The sequence below is a fragment of the Thermobia domestica genome, chromosome 3 (assembly GCF_964235325.1).
Source record: "Thermobia domestica chromosome 3, izTheDome1.hap1.1, whole genome shotgun sequence".
Lineage (NCBI taxonomy): Eukaryota > Metazoa > Arthropoda > Insecta > Zygentoma > Lepismatidae > Thermobia > Thermobia domestica.
The window spans coordinates 10,250,825-10,275,655 of NC_137456.1; the positions used below are offsets into that span (position 1 = coordinate 10,250,825).

Here is a 24,831-nt window from a genome sequence, read left to right on the forward strand (position 1 = left end):
GTAGTTGGTGACCTATTACTAAATGTGGAAACAGCACCTCAATATGTTGCTCCGTTTGAGAGTTATTCTAGTTTAAATCTTTGACCTTTGAGCTCGATGGTTAGTACCTTTGGGATATGTAGTAGTTGGTGACCTATTACTGAAGGTGGAAACAGCACATCAATACGTTGCTCCATTTGCGAGTTATTCGGGTTTAAATATTTAACTTTTGACCTCAACGGTCAGTACTTTTGGAACATGTAGTAGTTGGTGACCTGTTACTAAATATGGAAACAGTACCTCAATATGTTGCTTCGTTTGAGAGTTATTCTGGTTTAAATCTTTGACCTTTGAGCTCGCTGGTCAGTACTTTTGGTACATGTAGTAGTTGGTGACCTATTACTGAAGGTGGAAACAGCACATCAATACGTTGCTCCGTTTGCGAGTTATTTGGGTTTAAATATTTAACTTTTGACCTCAACGGTCAGTACTTTTGGAACATGTAGTAGTTGATGACCTGTTACTAAATGTGGAAACAGTACCTCAATACGTTGCATCGTTTGCGAGTTATTCGGGTTTAAATATTTGACCTTTGACCTCGATGGTCAGTACTTTTGGAACATGTAGTAGTTGATGACCTATTACTAAATGTGAAAACACCACCTCAATATGTGGCTTTGTTTACAAGTTATTCAGGTTTAAATATTTGACCTTTGATCTCGATGGTCCGTACTTTTGGGGCATGTAATAGTTGATGATCTGTTACTAAATGTGGAAACAACACCTCAACATGTGGCTTCGTTTACAAGTTATTCGAGTTTAAATATTTAACCTTTGACCTCGATGGTCAGTACTTTTGGGACTTGTAGTATTTGGTGACCTATTACTAAAGGTGGAAATACCACCTCAAAATGTGGCTTTGTTTACAAGTTATTCAGGTTTAAATATTTGACCTATGACCTCGATGATCTGTACTTTTGGGACATGTAGTAGTTGATGACTATTACTAAATGTGGAAACAGTACCTCAATATGTTGCTCCGTTTACGAAGTTATTCTGGTTTAAATATTTGACCTATGATCTCGATGGTCAGTACTTTTGGGACATGTAGTAGTTGATTACCTATTACCAAATGTGGAAACAGTACCTCAATATGTTGCTCCATTTACGAGTTATTCGAGTTTAAATATTTGACCTTTGACCTCGGTGGTCAGTACTTTTGGAACACGTAGTAGTTTGTGAATGCTTGTGTAATTTCTGCTACGTTACATAGGGGTTGAAGAAAGAGAACGAGTACACATATTTTCTGCTGTATTAAATAGGGGTTGTAATCTGTGCTATGTTAAATAGTGGTTAAAAATAGGCCATACTCATTTTATACATAGGGGGCTGAGAAAATAGGTTTTTGTAGTCTCTGTGTAATTTCTGCTATGTTAACATAGGGGTTGAAAAAAGTGATCCTAAAAGAGAACGAATACACCCCCATTATTCTCTGTTATGTTACTAGTCTTTGCTAGGTTACGTAGGAGTGCTGTTAAAATATGCGTTCGTAGTCTTTGTGCTCATAGTCTTATGTAACTCTTGCTATGTTAAAATAGGGGTGTGAAAATAATCTAAACTCTTTTATTATGTCTGCTACGTGTTCGTAGCCTTATGTAATTTCTGCTATGTTACATCGGGGTTGGAAAATGTGTTCATAGTCTTTTATTAGCTTTGCTATGTTAGTAGTCTCTGTGTAATTTCTGTTATGTTAAAATAGGTGTTGAAAAAGTGCTCATAAAAGAGAACGAATACACTCCTGCTACTGGTTCATAATCTTATGTATTCTCTGCTGTATTAAATAGGGGTTGTAATTTTTGTTATGATAAATAGTGGTTAAAATAGCCCATACTCTTTTATTAGCTCTGCTATGTCCGTAGTCTCTGTGTAATATCTGATTGGATTATGTGTTCATTGTATTAAGTAATTTCTGTTATGTTAAACTAGGGATGGAAAAAAGTGGTCATAAAAGAGAACGAATACACCACCATTATTATTATCTTAGTAGCCTTTTCTATGTTACATAGGTATTGGAAAATGTGTTCATTGTCTGCTATCTTTGTAGTCTCTGTGTGAATTCAGCTGTTAAACTAGGGGTTGAAAAAAGTGGCCATAAAAGGGAACAAATACACCTCCAAAAAGTGCTCATAAAAGAGAACGAATACACCCCTAAAAGTGGTCATAAAAGAGAACGAATTTTCGGGGTGTTCGATCTTCCACGGTTGGACGGTACGTGGGTGATATCGTGTCGTGCGGCACTGAGAAATCGAGTACATGCTCTCAGGGATCACTGCGAAAAAACGCAGAAACGTCAGACACTGATCCAGATCGGTAATTTTTCTACTGATACACCTTTCGACCACAAAAACCCAGATCACTGCTCGTTTTTTTCCCTTTGCTGCAAACTTCTAATGGAGCGGTCGTGATCTATCTGCAACAAAAGGAAGACTAATGGAAGAATTAGGATTAAATTTTCATAGCATGAATACAACAGCATAGCAATAAAATAAACGAGGACATAGGCCAGTATAAACAACGTAAGAAAAGTTAAGTCAAAATTATGGACAAAGTTTTTGACCTACCCTCATATATATATATATAAATTAACAAATACCGACGTACCTGGACCATATCCAAAACATCCTCCGTTATTTTGTTTAGAATGATTTCCTGGTTTAGGAATTATCTGTTTGGACTCAGAGATATTACTTCCTGGTTCGACTGGATACTGCTCTTTATTAGGAAATATTTGTTTGCAGTACCATTGGAAGGTAAAGTTCTAAAATACGACAAAAAGAATAACAATGTAAAAGAAATTTATTAATTCATTTTTATTACTAATTAAAGATGTATCAGAGATACACACCAATACACTATATTTTACAACCAAACTTATTTGAATAGAACATTTTTGTTGAATTCAAAACAATGATAACTATAAAAGTATATTTTCACCAGCCATTCAAATTTTTTTGTATTTTCAGCAAATATATATATACAGTATATACCAAGGATGTTATAAATAGAGGATCTGCCTATATGTACCTTCATCCTATTAAATCGGTGAAGCCAAAAAGCAACCGAGCATTGGCACGTCTGATTGGCTACTCTCGTTTCTGCCATCGTCTGATTGGCTACTTTCGTTTCCGCCATGATTGTTGGCTCAAAACATTGCGATACTATTGGGCGGAGTGGGCAGAGTAGGGGTGGCGAAACTGTGACGCATGGCTTCAAGATTTTGTTGTAAGGGCAGATCCTCTATTTTATAAGATCCTTGGTATATACATTATATATACACAGTATATACATTATATATATATATATATATATATATATATATATATATATATATATATATATATATATATATATATATATATATATATATATATATATATATATATATATATATACAGTATATACAATTTATGTTTCGGATTCTAAAACAAATTACAATGTAAGTAAACTGAAATTACATGTAACCATGCTTTCTTTTCTTCTTATATGCTACTATTAAGTTCCCGTAGCTATACTCTATACCTCCCCCTTTCTTAATCTTTATTCCCGTCTATCAGGAACTAACGATATTCTACCGGGTGTACCAAAAGTCCAGGTCTATAGATCAACTTCGTTACGAGTAAAGATTTGAATAAATGGAAGGAGAGGAAAGTTGTTGAAAATAGGAGGTTTACAATCTAAAATAGAGGAATTATTCCAATCGTACCAGCCGTTTGGGCTTCTCGCTGGTAATGTGCCCTGTGTGAAATGAAAAACCAATGTTGTCGATACAGCAGATTGTTTGAATGGAACGTACAGGAACGTGAAAATGATACAAAGTACATGCAGATTGTTGCGTAAAGAACCTAAATAATTTCGAATCAGTTCCCGAACAATGCTGTATTGTTGGTATGATGACTATCCAAGGGTACATACTGCCTACTGAACTGGCAACATTGTTTATTTTTATTTAAAATTGGGCGCCTTACCTGTGTGGAGTCCAAACGGATCATGCAATTGAAAGAAATCCACCAGTTTGGATTGAAAACCACACATTTCTAACATTTTTTATCTCTTTCCATTTTTTCATATCTTGACTACTCATAACGGGGTTGGCCTATGGCCCCGGACTTATGATACACCTGGTTTAACTATTTTGAAAAAAAAAAATGACATTGATTTGAAATCTTTTCTTTCATGAAGGTTAAATTTAAGAAGAAGACAAGATAATCATGAAGAACTAAGGTACAAACCTTTTCTAAAGGATCGTCCTCGTCTATAGAATACACTTGAGGTTGAAGAAAAACAGATTGTCCATATGCTCTTCGAACCAGACTATTGGCTCCACTGGTAAGCTGAGCAATTAATGGTGATTTCACTATTTTTATGTATGTAATAGCATATCTTTCGAATGGTATGTTTGTAGGTAATACTGCTGGATCTATGAGAGTAGTAAATCTAAGTTAAGATAGAATATATTATATAAATACTTTACATGTACTATATTATGTGTCACAAATAGTCTGGTGGTGGTCGCATATATCCTAGCCACAGGAGGTAAATAAACGGTTCTGATTGGTTGAAGTTATCCGTTTCTCGCCACGTAGCATACATATAGCACAAATAAAATGTCTGCTGCTATGGGTTCCCGTGGCTGAGCGTGCTAACTAAGAATTAAGTGATGAAAATCTCTTTTGGCGTGTTTTCAAACCCGGCCTAAGTTTTTAATATAAATTTTAATAACACTTTTATCATTAAAATAAGAAAAAATATCCTCATTTGCCCTTGCACGTAATATATAATGCATAAAAAAGTAATTTACTTACATTACGAAACTAGCTGAGCGAGCGAAGGAGGTTAGAAGCCCTGCAAGGCCCGTTCAGTTCCACCTTTACTCTCATGATAATACCACGTCACATTATGTCACACTGGGGTGGTCCAACTTCGAACCTCACTTCCTTCATTGTGACCAAAATGCATACTTTTTAGGGTAGCGCGTGAAAAAAAAGTCTCATGTTCTTACAAAATGTAATCCAAATATACTAATTATCTTTTTATTTTTATCAACACCCAAAATGACAATTTTCTTCTATTACTATAATACACAATATATGAACCAGAAATTTTGGACAGTCGCAAAGTGCAACCAATCAGAAACGTGTATTTAGTTCTTATGGCTAGAGTCGAGCGTGAAAAAAATGTGCGTGGTGGTCATATAGATAGATTCAACATTAGGGTTGCCAATTTCAGAGAAGAAGGTTAGCAATTTTCACCTTTAACCCTTTGGGGATCCGATGGTACAATTTGTACCATATGGGTGTTTCATGGTACATTGCGTTATAACTCTCCTATTTGAGCTTTTTCGTCCGTTTTTTTTTTTTTCAAGTCCAGAGGCATTGTAGAAGACCTTAAGTATCGTTTCACACCTTCCTGCGTCGAGACATAGGAGGTGATGACGTCATAATTCTAAAATATATTTTCTTTTATTAAGCCTACGTTCATTATTTTTGGCGGACTTATTTTTGCACATAAAAGATTGAAATTTTGCACAAACATTCAGTCCACCGAGTAGTATTTACCAGATTTTTTCAGATTTCTGCGTTAAAACGGAAGGGGGGATTTTCCCGCCTTATATACACGATGGAGACATGTGAATGGTACCGCCTGAAAGACAGTTCTATTCTGAAGAAAATGATGTGCAAACCATGATCCTAGGGTAAATAGGGATTCTCAGGGAATTTTTACAAAATATCCTTCTGTATACGGGAATATGGTACATTGTCGGTATATATATTTTTGGCGAGCTTACTTTTGCACCTAAAAGATTGAAATTGTGCATAAAAATTCAGCCTAGCTAGTAGTATTTATCAGATTTTTTTCAGATCTCTGCGTTAAAACAGGGGGGTCCAGAGGGGCTAAAAGTTAAAAAGAGATATTTAGACCAAAAATCCCTTTTTTCGGATTTTCCCGCCTTAGATACATGATGGAGACACGTGAGTCATATCGTTTGAAATCCAGCTCCATTCTGAAGAGAATGAGGTATGAACAGTGATCCTAGGATAAATAGTGACGATGCAGTAGCTGCTTGACTGAAAATCTAAAAAATACCCCAAAAACCCCGGATCCCTTAAGGGTTAAAATTACTGTATATTACAAAAAAAAAAAAAATATCGTATATTCGTTATGCACGTGATAATTGTAGAAACAAGTATAATACTACTAATAATAGCAATAATATATATAATAAAGTTATCTAGTAATTTTAAATTTCGAACTTCAAATAGACGTCACTGTCCTTACCATGTTTTAAAATAATTATTAACACTACTCTAAACAACAACAATATTTCAACCGCTCGTAAAACGTAATTGAATTTAAAGAATGGATGTAGGGTTTCCATTGGCCAATTCTCAAATCGTTACTCATTTATTTTAGCGGAAATAACTGTTAGAAACCTCAGTGGGTTTCTTATAATTATTTAATGCACATCTACAATTTATTTGCACATTCAAAAACTGAAAAAAAGCCTGAGTTCTAAAATTATCGTATATTCACCTATTATCCGAAGGGCATTATCGTATATAGCATTAAGGCTTAAATTATCGTATATTCACCTACTAAAGCAAGGGGATTATCGTATATAGCATTAAGGATTGAATTATCGTATATACACTTATTATCGCAATGGGATTATCGTATATAGCATTAAGGATTAAATTATCGTATATTCACTTATTATCGCAAGGAGATTATCGTATATAGCATTAAGGATTAAATTATCGCATATTCACTTATTATCGCAAGGGGATTATCGTATATAGCATTAAGGATTAAATTATCGTATATTCATTTATTATCGGAAGAATATTATCATATATAGCAATAAGGCTTAAATTATCGTATATTCACCTACTAAAGCAAGGGGATTATCTTATATAGCATTAAGGCTTAAATTATCGTATATTCACCTATTATCGCAAGGGGATTATCTTATATAGCATTAAGGCTTAAATTATCGTATATTCACCTATTATCGCAAGGGGATTATCGTATATAGCATTAAGGATTAAATTATCGTATATTCATTTATTATCGGAAGAATATTATCATATATAGCAATAAGGCTTAAATTATCGTATATTCACCTACTAAAGCAAGGGGATTATCGTATATAGCATTAAGGATTGAATTATCGTATACGAGGGTTGCTATATATATTTCTGGCCTAGGCAACACTAAGTGTTGCCAGGTGCAATCTGACATTTCCATTGGAAAGTTTGACATTTTGTAGCATAAATGTACTCAGAACTTTTTGACTTACGACAATTTTTTTTTCTTTTACAGGTACTTGAAGAAATCAACTTGGCAAAAAAATGGAATTAACTCGTGAACATTTTCGTGCGATCATTTTTCACAACTTTCGACGTGGATTATCACGACAAGAGTGCATCGATGAACTTAAATCTTTGTATGGCGACGAAGCACCATCCTATAGCACTGTGAAAAACTGGTACAACGAATTCAATCGTGGCCGACGCTCGCTCAAAGACGAATTCCGTGAAGGTCGTCCAAAAACAGCCGTTGTGCCAGAAAACATCGATGCCGTACGTGAACTGATAATGCAAGACCGTCATGTGACTTACCGTGAGATAGAGGCATGCCTAGGCATTTCTTCCACCAGCATACATTCGATATTGCATGAACACCTGGCCGTAAAAAAGGTTTGTTCTCGTTGGATCCCGCACAATTTGACAATCGCTCAAAAGAAAGCTCGTGTGGATTGGTGTAAAGAAATGCTGAAAAAATACGATCGCGGTGCTTCAAAAGACGTTTATAAGATCGTCACAGGTGACGAATCATGGATCTATGCGTATGAGCCCGAAACAAAACAGCAATCGACCGTGTGGGTCTTCCAAGACGAGCCAAATCCAACGAAAGTTGTTCGTGGAAGAAGCACTTCGAAGCAAATGGTCGCCTGTTTCTTCGGCATAACTGGTCATGTGGCGACTGTTCCGCTTGAGCAACGTAGGACGGTCAATTCTGAGTGGTACACCACCATTTGTTTGCCTGAAGTCTTCGGAGAAATTCGAAAAATGAACAAGAGAAGACGAATCATTGTGCACCATGACAATGCGAGCTCTCACACATCGGCTCAAACCAGCGCATTTTTGACCGGCCAAAACGTCGAAGTGATGGGTCATCCGCCGTACAGCCCTGACTTGGCACCCAATGACTTCTTTTTATTCCCACACATCAAGAAAAAAATGCGTGGTCAACGATTTTCGTCGCCAGAAAATGCTGTTGAAGCATTCAAAAACCATGTTTTGGAGGTGTCTCAATCGGAGTGGAAAAAGTGCTTCGAAAATTGGTTTGAGCGCATGCAAAAGTGTATAAATCTTGATGGAGAATATTTTGAAAAACAATAAAACCATTTTCGTTGATAAATATTCGTATTTTCATTATTAGGCCAGAAATATATATAGCAGCCCTCGTATACACTTATTATCGCAATGGGATTATCGTATATAGCATTAAGGATTAAATTATCGTATATTCACTTATTATCGCAAGGGGATTATCGTATATAGCATTAAGGATTAAATTATCGTATATTCATTTATTATCGGAAGAATATTATCATATATAGCAATAAGGCTTAAATTATCGTATATTCACCTACTAAAGCAAGGGGATTATCGTATATAGCATTAAGGATTGAATTATCGTATATACACTTATTATCGCAATGGGATTATCGTATATAGCATTAAGGATTAAATTATCGTATATTCACTTATTATCGCAAGGAGATTATCGTATATAGCATTAAGGATTAAATTATCGTATATTCATTTATTATCGGAAGAATATTATCATATATAGCAATAAGGCTTAAATTATCGTATATATGGTTGGCAAGTCTGGCTCAACATACTAGTCGCAATGTTGCCAAATATAGTTTGACGAGAAATCTTCTGATAGTATTGAGTAAAATATAATTTCCTCGGTGCTTTCATGAGATTAAGGAACGTCGACAAGAGGATACCCATCTTCTGCTTCCCTTTACAATATATATATAAGAAAGAAATCCAATGGGTCTTTCATATAACTGCGAATTGTGAAATATTATGAAACAAACAATGATACAATAGTAAAAGTCATTTGTAGTGGAACACTACTTTTGGCGCAAGGGAACCCTGGTTCGATCCTAGCTCCGGCCAAATGGGTTTCGTGGTGGACAAACACTGTATCTACCATTAACATATAGGTACAAAATTCCTTTTTAGGAGGTTAGATTTATTCAGGGCTGTAGTCGAGGGTAAACGGCGGTACACGCCGTATATCCTCTGCTTAATCTTAGTAATTAGAGTGTACCTTCTGCTTCAAAGCATATACTACTTTCTACTTTTGTTTCCTTTATATTTATTTATTTATTTATTTATTTATTTAATCGGGCCAGGACTGCAATGAAAAAGTGACTATATCACCATTTTCCTCTTATATTCTTAGCAGGTGTTCAAATATGTGAGTCATGAAAAAAATCAGGCGCTATCTTTTCTGTTCCTTGGAGTGAGTTGGTTCCTTCTCCATACCTACATCCATTTATGTTATTAATTCTGTGATTTAGGTAAGGAGTGACATCAAGAAAATAGCATGAAATGCTTTTAGACTATAAAACAGTAATGTATTCTTTATATTGAATTAATTAATAGATACGATTTACATTTGTTCATTAAAAAATGGCTTCAATGTCTCTTATAACAATGATAGATGATCTCAAATCAGCGTATACCCTCTGAAAATTTTAGGACTACAGCACTGGATTTATTAATCATTATGTGGGCCATATTACATATACGTTTATAAAAATAGTATGGTACTCGTCAGTACTTAATATAATACAATACTTAGAACAAATACAATGCTCTTCTTTAACAACTTGTGAAAATTTACATAAGCTAAACCGCTTCCACAGTCTCTATAACAATGATATAAGTCAAAAAGTTCCCGGAATGTTCTTGAAGTTTTGCCATTTACGATGCAATCACAATGAATCTTGTACACTACAGTCCTATGTTGCCTAGTTATGAATATGACAAGTGTGAGCAGGTCATAATAGTCAGTTTACGAGTAGTGTAGCTAAAGGGAGAAGTATGTGCTAATAAGTTGGTGCAATGTTGCAGTTCGAGCAATGCACAAACATTAAGTTCATGTGCACATTGGGGGAAATCTGCTTCGAATACCTACTTTAATAGCCTTAAAATCAATTTATGGTGACAATGTTTTAAGGAAAACAGCACCGGTACCCGATTTGTCACCGTAGAAGACATCGAAACCAATACGACAGCGAACTTCGGAAGATACCAAAAGAGGGCTTTTGTCGGGGTTTCCAGCAATGGCAGAAGCAATGAAGGAAGTATGTGTGTTTCGAAGATGTCTTGTGCAAACTAAGGACTGTTCTGCACAAGATTCACTGTGATTGTATCACAAATGGCAAAACTACAGCAACATTCTGGGAACTTTTTGTCTCCTCCTCGTATATGGACTTAATTAATATTTTACTTATTGCATATATATGTCTATGTTTGTGTTTACCATCTGATATATACAATAGGGTTTTAATTATTTTTCGTAGTTTCACAATGAGATGATTAGATATTTATCTACTTTGTGTGTGTTCAAAATAACTGCCATAAAAGTTCTCAGATTTTGTTTACGTATTGCGTATACTTTTTTGAGGATTGCCAAATGTGTTATTATTCAATTAAGCATTTTTTAAAAAATTTCATTCATATTTATTTTTTTTACTTAATGTGCTCACACAAAAACAAAACAAAAGATGAAATCGATAGTTGACTAAGTTCTACATTAACGTACCCCACATCCTAAGTGTATGTTTCAACTTGTAAGTGCCGTAATCCAAAAATCGAGCAGGAATATACAGTTCAGATCTATTCCATGATTCAATAATGCCCTTGATATGTATTATATCTATCATGTCTCCTGAAGTTTCGTTTACTTTAAATATTTCCCATTCTTTCCTAAAATTATAAGAAAAACAATTATACAGTTCAGATCTATTCCATGATTCAATAATGTCCTTGATATGTATTATATCTATCAGTTCTCCTGAAGTTTTGTTTACTTTAAAGATTTCCCATTCTTTCCTAAAATTATAAGAAAAACAATTATACAGCTCAGATCTATTTCATGATTGAATAACGTTCTTCATATGTATTATATCTATCAGTTCTCCTGAAGTTTCGTTTACTTTCAAGATTTCCCATTCTTTCCTGAAATTAAAGGAAAAGTAATAGTAAGAAGACCTGAAATACGACGCGCGTTCAGAAAATAACCTCCGATTGGTCACTGAGCGTGAACTAGTGGGGACAGCGCTACCATCTTTGCACAGACGTGCGTGGTAGATCAGTCTGCATCCAGCCGTGGCAGAGTAAAGGTTGTTTGATCACTAGTTCCACTTCTGTAGCGTCTTAAAATGTATGCTGCAATATAAACCACGCCAAGTGTGAGGTGCGAGCTGTTATACGTTTTCTTATGGTAAAACAACATTTGGCAGCAGCTATTCATCAGGAACTTTGTGTCGTGTATGGACCAAGTGTGATGAGTAAAGGAGTTGTTGGTGAATGGGTTCGTTCATTTAAAAGTGGACGAACAAACATTCATGACGAAGAGAGGAGTAGCAGGTGATCAGTAGTCACTGATGAACTCCTTCAAAAAATTGATGGAAAAGTTCGTGAAAAATTGACGTTTCACAGTGCATGAAGAAGTGGCTTTGATCTCAGCGCTTTGGTGATGATGAGGAGCTAAAAGATTCGGTGAGAGGCTGGCTCAAGACACAGGCGGGAGATATTTTATGCTCATGGAATTTCTAAGCTAGTGCAGATAAATAGTAAGTGCTGGAGTGCTTATGGAAACTATGTTGACAAATAGAGCAAAGAAGTAGTATTCAGATGTTTATAATACATTCCTCTTATTTATTTTGGTGTTTCTTTTTTAACCAATCAGAGGTTACTTTCCGAACGGCCGTCATAGAATCAAATCAATGGAAACCTCATGGGGTTCACTCAATAACTTGAGTTAGGTAAACTCACTTTCAAAGAAAATTACGTTAAAGCATTAACAAAGTGAAAATGTGAGGCAAGTTCAAGATCAAATTCAGAATCTAAAAAGAATCCAAGTTCGATTAATACCCACTTTTCTATGAGAGATATATTCACCTTAACTTTTGTAGATTAAAAAAAAAATAACAAAAAAGACTATTCAATCCCCATTTTTAACAATTGAGTAAGACTGTTGATTGTGAAAGAAAAAAAAATCATAATGCTCTCTCAGGCTAAAAGAAAGTATGCTGCTTTTTTTAAAAAAATCATTCCCTCTTTAGTGTTTAAAATACTGTTATGTTTCTTTTTTTTAATGCAATACATGTATACTTTATGTTCATGAAAGAAAAAAAAAAAAACACATTCTTCCGAATTTCTTTGTCTTACAACCAAGGTGCACATTCACACTCATACGTTACAGCCTAAGTATGACCTCGGACTGAACTTGCTGGAAAGAATGTTTATCCCAAAGGTAGAGATTCCGGGTCATATCCCACATATGGATTAATACATAATTACGCACCCCTTGATTAATTCACAGTAAGGGCTACATGCCTCTGGAACAGTTTACCCCAATTAATACATAATGTTTCAACAGTTGCTAAATTAAAAAAAAAAAAAAAAAAAAATCTGTAAATTCCCTTCTCTTAATTAAAGATAAGGATACGAGTAGCACATGAGGCATCTTCGTGTTACCGGATTATTAATTACCCATGCATGAACACACATTCAATTAGAAACCCATGTTAATGTGTACATTATATATATATATTTATATTCATATTTCTAGTAGCGCTATATACAATATTTAATTTATATTTCTCCATGTTATTCTTATTTCAGATTGTATTCCTACATAGACGTCTTTCTTTGTTTCCTCTCCCGTATATTATTTTCATTTTTTGTGTTGAAGAATTCAACTATTTATTCTTTTGTATGGGATCGAAATACTTTTCTTTTGTAATTGTTAATATTTTCTAGGCATTGGTGCATATATTTTTAAAAAATACAATGTATGCCCATGGTTAAGTGCTCGGAAAAGGCTGCAGAGACTTAACTTCGCTACGTAAGAAAGACATAAGTAAATAAGTAAATAAATAATTGAACTCAATTAAACTTAGAACAATTATTTCATTCCATGCCAGAAGTCTGAGTTCATATCCAATATGAACACTCACATATTCATTCTCCCAAGTTTAGGAAGATTTCCTTTGTGCTAGAGGCTTGGATTCATGTCCTATCGTGACAATGCATAAGACCATGACTGTATAGGGTCGGTTTGTGAGTTATCTAAATGATTGTAGTGTAAATTTGTTTCTAACATTCCATTCATATTTTCTGCACCGACCGTGAAAATATGAAGTTGATAAGGGAATAGCTCTTTTCAGAGTCATTGACTAGTATGATAGCCTATAACTAACTAACTAACTAACTAACTAACTAATTCTATGGCCTATGAAACCCGGAGGTTCAATGCCGCGTTCACAAAAGCTCTCCACTGACTTCTATCCTTAGCTAGCTGCATCCAGTTTCTACTTTGTATTCCAATCTCTGCGAGATCCATCTTAATATTGTCCTCCCATCTGCACCTAGGTCTTCCTAATGGTCGTTTTGCGATTGGTCTTCCAGTCAAGACTTTGAAAGCGTTTCTACTTTCTCCCATTCTAGCTACATGACCCGCCCACCTAAGCCTCCTAGACTTGACGACCCTAACAATGTTGAGTGAACCATATAAATTATGTAGTTCCTCGTTATGAAGTTTCCGCCATTCCCCATTCCCGTTCCTCTTGGGTCCGAATATTCGTCTCAGGTGACACACTATACATTGTTTAATATTTCTTCTGTTTGGCCTATGTTAGTTCAAGTTTTGAAGATGTTTGTACGGAGGCTGAAGGTGCATTAATGGAGACAACAACATGGTTTAGTATTAAACCAAGACCAATCAAAAGAAACACCATTTAGCTTTAATCATTACAATGATACAAGAAAATATAAAAATACTGTAAAAAAAAAAAAAAAAAAAAATACAAATCTAATAGTTTTGAGAAATAGGTTCCAGACCTCTTTGTGTTTTGTCGAAGTTCTTTTTGACCTCATCTTTGTTTATCGTGCACACTAAATGGCGCAAGAGAAAATTAAGATAAGTTACACGTGAATTGGTTAGTTATAATTGTAAAATAAAAGGATAAGTTTACAGGTTTATTTGTTATAATTACCATATTTTGTAAGTTTCACTATTGTTTTTAACAATGTGAAGGTCAGCAATAGAATCATATATATAAAGTTTTGAAGATTGTTTTTTTCTTAATGAAATGCATAGGTGAATTTATACATCTAGATGAATTCGATGTCAAGATGAAATGCGTAGATGAATTCAAGATTACTAATAAAAGTCCAACTGACCTAAACAGTATCCAGCATCAATACTGTGTCAGTTATTAAAGGGAAACGGGTACAGAAGAGAAGATTTTAAAAGAAACAAATAGAGGAAGAGGCAGAGAAAGAAGGAAAAAGATTAATATGTTCTTGAAGCTTTGCTGGCGTCTACTATTAATCCAATGTTCTCGGAATTGCTGTCAGAGTGAGCGTTGCTGTGCTGAGCTTTCGTTACCATACAGCGGCAATATCTTCAGAGCTATGTGTTGGAGTGTGCTGATCGTACAATTTATATTGTAGTCTTTAGGAATTGCTGTGTTTCTATGGGTTGTTTTTGTTGGCCAATGGCGTGCTCTGATTTTGCTGGTGGAAACTGCTCTCTGATTGGCTGATGGTTCTTTTCGTACTGAGAAGCTGGATTCAGATGTCAGGTAGATGAAAACCTTCGTCTCTGTTGATGGATGGCTTGTATGTACTGATGAATAGAGATTCATGTATTTTCCTGTCCCAGAACTGTTTGCTTTTCTTTAGTACTTCAATTTGGTCCCACATGGCCCTATGATTGTATTGTATGCAGTGTTCGGCTACTGCAGATTTTTCAGGTTGTTTAAGTCTGGTGTGTCGCTGGTGTTTTTTCATTCTGTCTTCAATGCTCCTTCCCGTTTCACCTATGTAAGTGGCGTTACATTCACAGGTGATCCTATAGATGTCCGGTGTCTTTAATCCCAATGAGTCTTGCAGTTGGTAGTATGCTGTATGGTAACGAAAGCTCAGCACAGCAACACTCACTCTGGCAGCAATCCCGAGAACATTGGATTAATTAAGGAAAAAGATTATTTGGAATTGAAAGTTCACGCGATAAAACGTAGGTCCTGAAGATGCTGTTGAGGGAGGAAGGGGTTAAAACATACAGGAAAGGTGGAAAGAGAATAATAGACTTAGTGAGAGAGAAAGGAAAGAAGAAAGAAAAGGAGATGAGATAAGAAGAGGAAGGAGTAGTGTGTAAAGATTACGATATGAAGTACATAGAGGAAACAGGAAAGAGATTAGAACAAAGGATAAAACAACATAAGGACGATGCCAGACTAAAAAGAGAGAACAACATAATATATAAACACATTAAAGAAACGGGATATAAGATAGATTGGGAAGGAGTAAAAGGTTTAGGATGGGAAGAAAGGAGTGTGATAAGAAAGTGGAAAGAAGTCCAGTGAATAAGAAATCTGGGAAGGAGAAGTTGATGAATTGGTCTAGTGGACTTATGATACATGAAGTATGAGAAAAGATTAGACAAAATAGAAAGAAAGAATTAAAAGGATCAACACAAGCCATTAGAACATGGTACAATGTTGATCAAATATGGTAAGGGATAACAGCAGGTGGACAATACTGAAAAGAAAGTGTAAGTGATAACACCTAATTAAAAGTTTAGTTCTTACAAGTTTATAACATGTGTAAAATGTTATAAAGAGGTGCACAAGAAGAGAAAGTGACATCTAATTAAAAATTTACATTTAAGAATCAATTAAAAGTTTACATTTTGTCAAGAGAAAGTGGGTCTGTGTTGCATTCAGATTGTAATTAAGCTGTCAAAAATTGATTGGATATTTCTCTCTTAATGTGTCTGAGAAAGGTTATGTTACATAGCCGAAACTGTAACACATAAATATACTTCTAAAATATATATACTGCTTTTTGATCAGTTAGAGTTTTATTAACTATCTTGGTGAAGTTTAGTAAATAATCTTTCAGTAAGCAAATGTTTTAGAAAGTATTAATATTACATTAAATGATGCTTGATATAATCTCTGTAATGAAGAAGTACTTACCGTGTATTATATGTAACGCTACAGTTGATGGTTGCCCAAGTAGAAACAACGAAGGCTTTGGATCGTAAATATTCAACAGGCTCCGTGAATTTTGTACTATTTATTGACACCATAATTGTGGGCACCGAACATTCAATAGATGAAACAATTGTCGTCAAGGTGTAGATATCTTTAGACATTCTATTAAATGCGTAACCACTGACGTTAAAAGCTCCCTCTTTACTATTTGGTTAAAAAAAGAAACAAAAAAAATTAATATGTATTCTATGTACTTTCACTCTTCTTAATCTTCTTAAATAAAATTTATTGTTAAGTCTAATTCAATTTCAAATTAAAATGAAGTTTTGAGAAATTATATTGTATCCAACTTTTTCCAAAACCATTTTCCTCTTATAAAAGTAACCAATATTTCTTTCAGGAATACTTCCATGGAGTTATCCCCTTTTCTTCCGAAGTTGGCCAATCACCTCCCGAAGTTAAGATAAAGTGCGATTATATCGGATGAGTCAAAATGACGTTTCGGGATTTCGTTAATTCATTATTCAAACAGTGATGAGCTTTTTTTGCCAATATATTTTTTTCTGTAATATAATCTCAAAAAGTGTTTCTCTCTCTCTCTCTTTCTATTGCAGAGGTGTAGTTACGTAGACGTCCACCTGGAGGCAGTTTATTCGAAGTGAGCAGTATGTCTTCTATAGGTCAGCAGAAAATGCTCTGTGTGCTTGATTCTCATACAACTAACTGTAAGTTCGTTGTGCGAGATCAACAGTATTTCTGTGGAAAATTTAGGTTATTTGTGCCGTCACTTGATATATCTGTGGTTGAATTGCGTTTATCGCAGCTGTGGCCGATATCGACCCATGGCATGCTAGGAAGAGTGTGGCAGGAACTTTATTATGGATCAGATGTGTGTCGTGAACTCGTAGATCGCATATTGAACATTTATGATAAGTTAGAAAACAAATCTTTTAAGTTAATCAATCAGTGTGTGTAGTCTATGTTACATACGTGTTATTAGAAGCAAAAAAATAGTAATTGAAATCGACAACAACATTTTGAATCATCCTGTATGCTACTCTTGTGCAGCACAATTTCCTTAGCAAATAGTGTCCTCACATTTTAATTTTCTCCTTCAATAAAATTTTCTGCTGAAAGAAAGCCTGAAAGAGCCTTAGCTCGTTACAAAAATGCTGTAAAATGCCTTCAATGTATACACTTACAACTAAAATCAAGGTAAGAAAGCCAATTAAGAAATAAGAGTGTAAGAAGATACAATACACACAGTAGCGGATCTAGAAGGTAAAAACTGGGGGGGGGAGGCAGTCAGATCCCAGACTATCATGAGTTTACTATAAACTTTCAAAAATATATAAATATTAGCTTAAATTATTTTTGTCATACAGGAAACTGAGGAGGCCTAGGCCACCCGGCTCTGGGCTAGATCCGCCACTGAACACACAACAACTCTAGTAATCTGAAAAAAGCAACATATATAGTAATAATTTTCGTGTAACTCTTGGAATCATTTAAAGTAACACCAAATTCTCACGTGAATTTATGAGTTATTTCCATCGGACTTGCAAGATCTTGTCCAGTGAATACTGCTCTAGGACCATTTTTGCAAGCTTCTTCAGTGCCAAATGATTCTAAAGAGCTTCCGTCACCATAATTGACAACAAGACATGTAGATCCTCCAATAGTCTCAAATGTAACTATAAAAGTTTTGTTTTCGTTCTGAAAGGTGAGGAAACACATAAAGTAACAGACATATATTGAAATAATTGGAAACCAAGATTTATGTAATAAATTCAAATGCCACTTGTAAATTAGTCAAATAGTAATAAATTTTCCGGTGCTTTTAGTTTTTTAGTTCAGATTGCAATCTCAACTGACTTCAAAAGTAAGATTTACGATGGCTGAAGTAGAAGTTTATTTATAAATATCTGGAAGTTTATTCTCTTGCTACGTTTCATTTACAATGTGTTATCCTGAGTTCAGTGTCGTACAAAAAGTACATCACAATTCAATGATATTTAAAGTTTCATGAATTTCGTACCATATATTTGGGAAGTGATTCTGTATTCCAAAATATATATAAAAAAATGTTCATATAAACGTACTCGTATATCGCAAACCACATAATTCCAAGCGAGAGGCTACCAGAAAAGTGAAAAATGAAATTTTAGTTTTCTTTGACAAGCAATTAACCTATGCCAGGCCGTCTAGGAGTTTATCACAGAAAGTAATTCTGCTTCTATCCCAAACTATAGACAGTAAACATGTCCAGTGAGAGTGTATAGGACTCCTCAAAGGACGTGAAAGATCCCTAAAAGTCTCTTAAGAAAGGTAGATGGAAATAAGCATGACAGAAAATAAGAATTTGTTGTCGAAATTCGATATTACAGTCGGATTTCACGTGCTCGTAAGTGTTAAATGTTATGTGTGGTTGCATAACGACAGAGGAGATGCAGGGGATTTTACAGACACAGATTATTGATGTTGTACGGTACAATTGCGTTGATTGTTAGGTATTTGCGACATATGCTCGTCATAAAGCGAACGTATGATTTCTATGGACGAGCAAACATTGAGAGAAAATGGAGTGAATGAGCACGAGGTCTTAGTGAATATACGAAGCTACTTGGCGACTTTTGAGAAAATCCTCACGTTCTTTGGGAAATTCCTTGCGCATTCATTGTACATGTTTATCATTTATGGTTTTGAGAGAAACAGGATTTCCAGGCATACGTTGACTACTTGTCGAAGAAGCATCGATCTATAGTTGCTTTTCTTTCGATTTCTGCAGCTCCTCACTCAGTAATTATTGGTTTACTACATATGTTTATACGAACATTTCTTTTTTTTAATTCTGGTGTGCAGAATTACCTCCCAAAATTACATATTCACTAACACCCTGTACACAAGACTTCTTCTGAAAGTTAGATCTAGTATTAAATATTGATATTTTTATTATTAATATGGAAACTTCGATATGAAATCTAAATACTTAGGACTAACCTTCTTGGTTGTGATAGCTCTATCATCTATTTTAAGACCTGTAACTCTACCAACAATCTCTATATTAACTGAAACTGGATCCGTACATCCTTGTCTCATATTACAAGCTTCAATTGTCAAATTTAGTGTCATTTCCTGTAAAACAAAAATGCAATACCAAAATACCAATGTATAAAAGCGAATAAACGTCAGTAGCAGTAAGTAATGTTTTTGTAACAGGAAATATATTTATAGAAAATCCACCGAAACATCAAAATCAAACTTTGCTAGATCATCAAAACAAATGAAAATGCATGAGTCACTCCAAAATTTGTGTTCTTTTTTATTTATTTTTGTGTTTCACCTTCCACATTTGTGCCCTTCAATTTTAATTTATTTATTTTTGTGTTTTATGTCCCATATTTATTCCCTTCTTTTAATTTGTTTATTTTTGTGTTTTACGTTCCATATTTATATCCTTTAGTATTAATTAATTTATTTTTGTGTTTTACGTTCCATATTTCTGCCCTTCAGTTTTAAATTATTTATTTTTGTGTTTTATGTTCGCATTTGTGTCCTTCAGACAAAGGAGACGATAAGAGAGATGGAAATCGTGAAATAAAATAAATGGTGAACGGAGAATACACAGCACCCATGTCCTGAGTAGAATTTGAACCCACAATGATGTTGGCTGCTCAACAGTGCCAACCGGTAAATTTTGTTGATATGTATTATTTGCTTTTTTTACTAGGGGTCTCGGTGGCTCAATGGTAGAGCGTTCACCTCGGGTGCTTGGGGTCCCGGGTTCGATTCCAGCCCCCGCCAAGTGAACTTTGTGGTGGACAAACACCGTGTGCGTGGGTTTTCTCGGGGGTTCTCCCGTTTCCTCCCACTTTCTTCATTCCATCATTTCATTCATTACTTATCATCACCGTCTCCTTTAGCCTAGCCGGCAAAAACGTGGAACGTAAAACTCAAAGATTTCATTTATTTTTTTATTTTTTATTTATTTATTTATTTATTTATTTTTATTTTTATTTTATTTTATTTTTTTTTTTTTTGCTTTTTTACTGTCCTAGTTATCTGTCTAGCTATCTGCTTTAATACCAATATTCACACGAAATGCGTGATTTGATTAACTAGATCTTCTATAATATTGTTAATCTACACTTAAAAGGATTGTTAAAGTTAGCTTTATTTTTGATTTTGAAATAATAAATTTAGGTTAAAAATCTTTTGTTGATAAATTCAAATTTCAAGCACTTCACTTAACTTAATTCTGTTTATGAAATTGAATTGAATTGAAAAAAGCTGTATTCAAGCGGAAGGTTCAGCATATTGCTGCTCTACCACCTAACTCATGTCAAGAAAATAACTTACGTTCAGTTTACATTCAGTGGTACATTTAACAAAACACACACACAACACAAACATGAAAACGAACACAAACCGATCAATAACATGGAGACAAAATAAGGTTAAGCTTGTCATTTATAATGGGGGGTGGAGGAGGGTGATGAAATATTTCTAAGATGCATGATTATTTAATAAAAAAATTGTGGCAAGTCAAGTCTGATGTCATTTACGTGGTTGAAGTGATAGAATACATATCATGAGTAACTGAACTTAAATTTTGTTGGCTGAGTAAATACATTTATAACATATTCTTGAAGGAATTAAATGTTTTAGCTCTTTTACTACATTTGGTACAGCATTCCATGACCTTGGAGCTAATACTGAAAATGCCGCAGTGGTCTGTTTAAGTCTATGGTGTGGAATATCAAAGTATTTCTTTTGCATGTTAAGTGTGTGTGAATAGTTGAGCTAGCAGTGAGTTTCTTGTATAAATACGCGCAACGTGTTGTTTTAAGAATTTTATAAATGAGAGAGCAATAATGCAAATGCCGTCTTCTGAATATTATCAGCATGCTATTGTTGTTCAGAATAGGCAAAATATGATCTAATTTTCGTACATTGTAACAGAAACTAATACATGAATTTTGTACCTCTTGAATCAGAATAGCATTGCTTTTTGTAAGAAGTGGGCCATGTACAACATCAAAATAATCAACCAAAGACAGTATCAGTGTTTGTGTCAGGAGTAACTTTGTATCTTTGGACATACAGTCTCGTATTTGGTACGAATGTGAATAGTCTATAATATGTGCGTGTTATCATTTACGAGTATGAAATGCTTGCTCAAAATCTGTTTTCTTTGCAATTGCATATCACATTCAGCGTATCGTTAGCAATAGTGGATATTGTATTAAACATTCAGTTAGTATGGTTAGGTACTAAGATTTTTGAACGCGGAATGTACGAGCAGCACGATTATGACCTATAACAGGAAGAAAGTACTTATCCTAGGGAACCAGAATAAATCACACCACATAAAAACAATATCACATACAGGAAACTAATTCTAAAACAGTACAGCCTATAATAAGTGCAAAAGTAATAAACTAGAAAAAGATATATTGTATCAATATGAAAGATATAATGGTTCATACCTCGGGAAAATAATATGCGAGTGGCTCATCTGTTGACTTGAAAGGATCTGAAACTTCAAATACCATTAGAATTTCTGCAATGCCATCTGTAACATTACTTAAAATGTATTTGTTTACGCAACCTGAAAAAAAAATCGAAAAGATAGAAGTACTATACTTATTCTTAATCTTGTACCCAGTCGTGGGTTTCATTTAATATTAGGCAGCCTTGGGCTATAATCAATATTACACTTTGATTTTTATAAGTTGTATATATTGAATATTCTTACTAGATGATCTATCAGATTATTAGTACTGTTCCACAGAATCCTTAAAATAAGTTGGTTGAATAACCTCTACAATATTTAATATCACCTATTGATATTCGTAAAAATAAGATTATTGAAATATAGCTGTTTTGAATATACATGTAGTTCATATTTGGATTTACCAACTGGTCTGAGCAAATTATTTATTTTAATGTGCAATTCTAGTTAGTGAAGTTAAATAGAATGCTTGGGTTTACTATGAGTTCTTCGCTAGATGCTTCATCATTTTTTTTAATTGAATTTGGTTGAGTTATAAGAATTCTATAACTATGTGAATTAGATTCCAGTTGTTTCTAGAGATTCTGAAGAGAGTGAGGTTCAAATCCCAAATATCTATAAATTTTGTCTGATATATATTTCCTTCCTTTTTCGGTTTTTCACAAGGAAAAATTACGTGGTCTATTAGACTAATATCTTTTTTTTTTTTTTTTTGCACCAACATATTTTAGTTTTGTTTTTTATTTGATATAATTTGTATGATGTTAGTGCAGTATTGAAGAGTAATCGATAAAGCAAAATTAGTTTATGTCTTAATTAACAGAAAATTGGCTACTTACCAATGACTCCTCCCTTGAAAAATTTAAAGATTTTGACGTTTCAGAACTCTCAGCTGGTTCCTTCCTCAGTGGCAAGGTAAAAAAGATTAAAACGGAAAGGAGATAAAAGGAGTAAAACCAGGAATACATACCACTATATAAAAGTAACGTACAAAAAAGATCCTGAGATGAACAGAGCAGTAACACGCGTTTGAAGGAACATGTTAGACAATCAAAAAAGTCACAAGAAGTCATGTCGGGTTTAGCGCTTCATCTAAAACAACATTCACATAATATAAAACAGGTTAAGGTAATAGGTTTAGCAAAATCAAAAAACAACGGAAAATTAAAGAATCGTTCTTTATTCATAAATACAAATCTGCATTGAACCTTGATACTGGCAACATTGATCGAACTTGGGTACCTACCTTTGATGCATACTTTGGATCTGGCAATAGTGGCGTAACATAGACACCGCGTTCTTTTTTATTCAGTTCATTCTTTTTTCACTCTGCTCTTTTCACCTCACGATCTTTTGTTTTTGTACGTTACTTTTATATAGTGGTATGTATTCCTGGTTTTACTCCTTTTATCTCCTTTCCGTTTTAATCCTTTTTACTTTGCCACTGAGGAAGGAACCAGCTGAGAGTTCCGAAACGTCAAAATCTTTAAATTTTTCAAGGGAGGAGTCATTGGTAAGTAGCCAATTTTTTGTTAATTTTGAATATTCCCCCACGTGCCCATGTAATTATAATAGTTTATGTCTTGTCCATTTGTGTATGATGTTCCATGATTTAGATTTATTTATCTCCACACTATTCCAGTAATATGTGCCTTGATCTTGTCTATTTGCTGATCGCCAATCGTATATTAATTTTGATTCTTTTAACTTAATTATTGTTTTGAAATTTATACAACTAGTCTTCATTAAGGCTGGTTGTCCTTCATCACATGCATTTTCTGAAACCAGGTCTGTTCCATCATGAAATTTTGAGTGCGATTTTTTATGTAAAAATTGAACTATATACCCTTTTCCATGTAATTGTTTATGTAAAATTTTTATATGAAGTAAGAGCCATGTAGTTTTGATTATCCAATTGGTTTGCTATAAAGCATTGAGTACTCTTAATGCATCAGAACATATGCATGAATTATATAATTACAGATTTTTACGATACTTAGGGATCACTTTCATAGTGTTATTACCTTTTCTTCTTTTAAGATAATTCTAAGCCTCAGTTGCAGGAAATTCTATGGTTAAAATTTAGTTAGCATTTTTTTCTTGCTAACTGCTGAGAAAATTTAGTATATTTCCTTTATAGATGATATGACTTTTACGTGGAGTTTGAAACGAAAATTAACAGAATGTTACACAAATTAAAAAAAAAAAAAAAAAAGTTTGTAAAGAATTCAAAATAAAAATAAACGTTAGAAAGACGAAATTAATGGTAGTTAAAACGAAGGAAACAGTGTCAAACAGTAGAACATGTGTCTAGTAGTTTATCATTAGTGAAGATACAAAGTGTCAACGGAAAATAAAAATATAAATGAGAATAAAGAAGAATTTTAAGGAAGAAGGAAAGCTTATTTTGTGATGATTAAATAAATAGAGAAAAGATCATCAAATGTTTCATGTGCAAGATTGTATTGTATTGGATGGAAAAGCGGATACTACGGAAGAACGATGAAGCATTTTATTTTATTTAATCTTTTAGCCTTATGTGAGACTAAAACCCTTTTCCTGCTCAAAAAAGTTCTTGTATAATGTTTCCTCTGTATACACATATTATTTTGATTATATTTGAATGACACCAATAATTCCACTTTTGTTTGGTTCCACGTCTATGTAGAGTATTTATAGTTTAATTCTTGTAGTAAGTCTGCTTCACTCAGTGTGGAAGTAAGGAGAATTTCTAAGGACGTTTCGCACTTGCGTAGTAGTTACACATAGGTTGTTTTCAAATTAACAAAAAATTGGCTACTTTGGCTACTTACCAATGAATACTCCACTGGGAAGTCTAAATATTCTTCATACGACAAGCTATTTCGGAACGACAAGCTGGTTCCGTCTTCAATGGCAAGGTAACAAGATAGGTGTAAACCAAAGAATACATACCACTCAATAAATATAACGTAAA

General features: G+C 34.1%; 1 long non-coding RNA gene across 1 annotated transcript; it reads left to right on the forward strand.

The window, feature by feature from the left end:
• The first annotated feature begins 4,022 nt into the window (after positions 1–4,022).
• On the forward strand, positions 4,023–17,962 carry LOC145681381 (uncharacterized). The gene is made up of 3 exons (XR_014130763.1): positions 4,023–4,365; positions 9,526–9,643; positions 16,975–17,962. It is a non-coding gene; the product is annotated as an uncharacterized LOC145681381 (long non-coding RNA).
• Positions 17,963–24,831: the final 6,869 nt, after the last annotated feature.